The following is a 5,678-nucleotide window of genomic DNA, read 5'->3' on the forward strand; positions in this document are numbered from 1 at the left end:
AAATATGGCAGGTAAATGTTATTTTTTTATTTTTTTTTTTTTTTTTTTTTGCAAACTCCAGATTATCTTTCTGAAGAAAAACTTTTATATTCTTTTTGTAGGTTATTTGCCATCGTTCAAGTGGATATGTTGTTAGTTTCTTGTATGCACTATAGATCCATCATTTAGTAAAGTATTCATTTTTTTTCTCCGTGTAAATATTAACGTCTAGAACAACGACTTCATTCCATTCATCTGCTTCCGTAATATAAATATCTCAATTTTTTTTTTTTCCAGATCGGCAAGTGCTCTAAAAGGTCTCTTTGACAACTGCTACTAAAATTGCAGCTTGCTTAAGATAATGAAACCTTCAACAGTAGAGAGAATCGATATCTTTATCATTATATTTTAGGTTATTTTCAAACTTTGCAAACTTTACAGAGTAATCTGGAATTCATTCAATTTATGGTCACACTAAGAACGAAAGGCTATTTGCAAGAATACACTTCTGCTCTGTAGTTATATGAAACTCAGACAAACTATATTTAAACTAAGGGCTTCTTTTAAAATTGATTTCAAACACTATGAGACAGTTTGTCTTTCATTTCATAACACACATGACTTGAAATTCCGTATACATGGTCACGAATTTTTATTTTTCCTTTAGCATGTCTTCGTGAATAATTAAAAAGGATTACCAACTGTACTCTTAGCAATCAAAGGTTCATAGTCTTTGGAATCACGCACTCATCATAACATGACTTTCAAGATGAAAGTTGTACTTTTTTACATAAGCTTTACCTAAACATTCTTTATAAGGATTGTAGATTTTTCAGATCGCTGAATAGAGGTAATGGACCTCCATTCTTGAAGAAAATGACAGGAAACAGTAGGAGATATCCGTTGATACTTACTACAATAAAATTAATAAATTTCTGTTTATTATGAAAGTCAACAGATTTTGAAATAAGAAAAAGACAGCATGAGGGTGCTATTACAAGAGGAGAAAAAAATACTGCTGCCTTAGAACACACATTACGGTAATATTATTCAACAGATTTTAAGAATATGGAACAATAAAAAAAAGGCCTGCTACACATAGACCACAACTAGTTGAAGATGTTTTTAATTCAAGAATTTTACAAGTTAAATATTTCCGAGAATAATTTTGAATGATATTTATTGTAAATGATATTGTAGAATTTGTTAGTGGATTGAAGGTTGTGAAGAAACCACCCTGAATGCTCTTAATTTTTCGTTGAGCCTGTATTAGTTTTCTAAGAGTTTAATAACCCATTTCTTTCACTCTATTTGAAATTTAGGAATATTTGTTTTCTGAAGAGGAAGGAACATTATACCCTAAAAAGCTAAAAAAAAAAACAATTTCCTTTTATATGAATGTGGTTTATATATATATATATATATATATATATATATATATATATATATATATATATATATATATATATATATATATATATATATATATATATGTGTGTGTGTGTGTGTGTGTGTGTGTGTGTGTGTGTGTATTTCATTACAGAACACAGTTCAGAGATATGTCCTTCTATTTGCGTCTGTCCATGGTAATTATACATACACACACACACACACACACACACACACACACACACACATATATATATATATATATATATATATATATATATATATATATATATATATATATATATATATATATGTGTGTGTGTGTGTGTGTGTGTGTGTGTGTGTGTGTATAATTACCATGGACAGACGCAAATAGAAGGACATATCTCTGAACTGTGTTCTGTAATGAAATACACACACACACACACACACACACACACACATATATATATATATATATGTGTGTGTGTGTGTGTGTGTGTATGTGTGTGTGTGTATCATTATAATTCTATAATGATAACTATTGGTGTTGGCTATGTTGGTTAATATAGTCTGTGCATATTAAAATTCATTTGTTTGCACATGCGCGTTAGAGACTACTGGTGAAGATTTCCAGCAAAGACTATATACTGAAGGAAGATAGGAAGGTTGAGCCTAATAGCCCTCAAATGAGTGTGCTATGAAAAGATGCCAGATACTCCCATCCGAAACGAATGGCTCCATCTATTGAGTGAGCGGTTAAACATTCAGAGCCGTAATCCTTACGAAAATATAGGATTTGAGTTCGATTGTATATAATTTGCATTACTACGTCAGTATATTTTATTCTTATATTGATGGCGTTCTTAAATTTTAGATAACTAAATTGTATTTTTATGAATAGGTACATTTATAGATTAAGAATACATATCCTTATGTTTCTCAGTCTGTTTTTTCATTAACATAATAGCTATGTCTCTTATAATTTAGTTGATTTTCAAGTATTGTATTTTACAATCCTTTTTCAATATTGTAAACCATATCACTTTTGAATAAAGTAAAACACTATATATCTGATTTCTTAAACTTAGTCATATGTGATGTGTAGGCATACATTTGATTACAATTTGTAGGCCATTGCAGAATGATATTAGGTGTATATAAAACACAATCGTAATTTTCTTTTATTGAAACGGAAATGCATTATAGACTCATGTAAACTCTTTAGTAATATAAACTGAAAAATGTATAGATATTCAAACAAAAGGAATAAAATAACTCACTAAATTGAATCACACATAAAGATAATCAAAAGGGGATGGAAATAGAAATAAGGTAGCAAACAAGCCAACCAAAAATGAGAGATAAATCACATAAAAGGAACTTTAATAAATTATACATAAAAAAAATTACAGTAAATAATACTGCGCATATAAAAATTGTAAAAAAAAATTAAAAAAAAATAACATATAAGCAAGCTGAAATTGCATCATGAATTACATGCAAATAAACTCTAATATAATTATAAATATGAGAAAATAAAATACTTAAAAAGGTTTTCTTCATGAATTGGATACATCGTGCAAACATAAGACAAAGCAATTATGCAAACATAGAAAGCACAGACAGTAAATAGGTATTCAATGTTCATGAAAATACAAATACAAACAAGTACAGTTTACAAATACAGTTAAATGTTAGTCTTTATTTAGGAAATAGAAAAAAAATAAGTAGACAAGGAACACTAACAAAGTAATATGTTGAAGCAGTATACTCTTATGATGCTACTCATGTGTGCAAACATGCTGAAATATTCATACCCTTATAAGTTAAATCAAAGTTAAATATAATACATACCACTAAACATGTTCCTAACGACAAATATGTCAGGTCCTGAGGAATACATTATTTCAATAGCTTTATGACCAAATAAAAAAGTTTGAGGAAAAATGTATTGCGGATGCCTAGACTTAATCTTATACTGTATCCATTATCAGTGGGGCTTACTCATGAATAGCACATATTTCATGATACTGTTAGTACTCACCTGTGAAACACCTAGTGAGGATCGGTTTCTTTTCGTTTATTGCAAAAACACAATGTGTGACTTATTCACTGTTGGCGCCATGATTTCGTTGTGTCAACTGTCAAATTCTGAATATAAACAAACAGACGACAAACGATGTATAACTACAATGCCATCTAAAAACTGAGCGGTCATACTATTTTGTTCACTTTGAAGTTGCCAACTAGTGTATTAACATTCTATTTTGAGCCTTCCTTATTTTCCTTCAGTATATAATCTTTGGTTTCCAAGACGGTGGCTGTCTTTGGACATACTGGTTGAGGTTTGTGGTGGTGATGGTCACGTGATCAGTTGCTCCTGATATGAGGTGTAGTGGTTAGTGTAACCTAACATGTACGATTATTTATATTGTTGATGAATCCTTTTCAGTACGATTGTACTCATTGCCGAAGTGGTTGCGAGTTATCACATTATGCATAAATTGTGGGATTTTAACTGGTGTTCAATAAAGTTGTCTTGTTACTAAGATTTGCAGCAGGCGGCGTGTTGGTATAACTCGGTAATTGGTGTTATGATGTTTAAACGATGCACTGTTATATTTTACTATTTGTGTGTTGGGACTGTGCTATATCTTATTATGAATTGGTTACTGTGTGTGTGTAGTATTTTAAGTTTTGTAAATGTTTGCAGTTAAATAAAAAGACCGAAGCACCGTTCGAGAAGAGGTTAATTGGTTGGGTTTAATGACTTCCCAGGCAGCCGATATCGTAAATAATGTAAGTGTTAAATTGTAATGATTCGCTTGTGATGCTAAGAGTATATTTATATTTATATTTGAATAACAGAATTGAATTTAATGCTAGCCGCTAATATTTGAAGAAATTTTGTTATCACTGGACATGTATAAAATTTTAAATGATTCTGTATTAATGGTGGAATTTTGGGATTGAGCATTGATGTATTGGCTGAAAAAAGTTTTTGTATTTTAGGTTGAATCCTGTTCTAATAAAAGACTGGATGCAACAACTGTTTGGTGACCTGGCGAAACAATTCAACATCAACGATATGGACCAACTGAAGGTGGATCGAGGGGTAGCCAAGGGTCGGTTCACCCGGAAAGTCAACGTAACGAAGGAGAGGTTGGCAAGAGATGACCCACCTGGAGTGTTGAAAAGTTTGCTTGCAGAAGTGGAAACTGCTTTCAGTGACCCTAAGGTAAGACATGATGCCTATTATTGCAAATTGCTGAGTGCTAAATCAGAAATGGCAGAATTAAAGGAAGCAGAGACATATATTTTAGAGTGCGAAAGAACTAAATCTGAACTGGTGTCCTTGATCATTAAAAGATGTGGCGATAGTCAAAATAAGATGGAAACTCTTATCAAAGTGAAACGTCTCGACCCACCTGAATTTTCTGGTGACATGAGAAATTATGGTACTTTTAAGAGTGATTATATGAGGTTGATTGTCCCTTTTTATGGGCAAGATGCCTATGCTCTGAAAAAATGTTTGAGTGGAGAAGCGCTGACTTGTGTGAAAGGAGTAGAAGATGAATTTGAAGAGATGTTTCGACGCCTTGATGATAAGTATAGTAATCCTTGTAAACTAACGGAAGCTATTGTGAATGAATTGAAAAGCCTTAAGCCTCTGCACGACGGAGATTCGAAGAGGTTAGTTTACATGATAAAGGTGATTGAACGTGCTTGGCTGGATATGAGAAAAATAGGTCTAGAATCTGAGATGAAAATTACCTCTATTGTAACGTTAGTGGAGCGTCTTCTTCCTCCCACTTTAAAACGCAATCGGGTAATAGAGTCGCAAAAGGTAGGAAATGCTAAAGATCTTTTTGAAAATTTACTTCAACTTTGTTATAAGAAAGGAGAGTGTGTGAGTATCTTATAAGTGATTTGCGGTGCTCGACTTCATCAAAAGTAATAACAAATAGTGCTTCTTGTGACAATAAAAGTGAAAATGTGAAAGATGACCTGGATGAAATGAAATTAATTCAAGGTCAACATGGTACAATGATATCAGAGTGTTTAACCACAGTATCAAGGTTACCAGCCCAAATGTCTAATAATCCTGATGTTAAGTGTCCTCCTAAATGGTGTTGGTATCATGGTGTAGACGGTCATTCCATTTATGATTGCTATGCCTTCAAGAGTTTGAGCAATTATGATAAGTTTGCTCAACTCAAGAGAAACAATGTATGTTATAAGTGTGTTAACCTTGGCCATTTTTCCAAGTTTTGCAATGTGTCTGGTGTCAGTTCTTGTGATGTAATGGTCAATGGTAAAAAGTGTGG

The sequence above is a fragment of the Palaemon carinicauda genome, chromosome 10 (genome assembly GCF_036898095.1).
Source record: "Palaemon carinicauda isolate YSFRI2023 chromosome 10, ASM3689809v2, whole genome shotgun sequence".
NCBI lineage: Eukaryota > Metazoa > Arthropoda > Malacostraca > Decapoda > Palaemonidae > Palaemon > Palaemon carinicauda.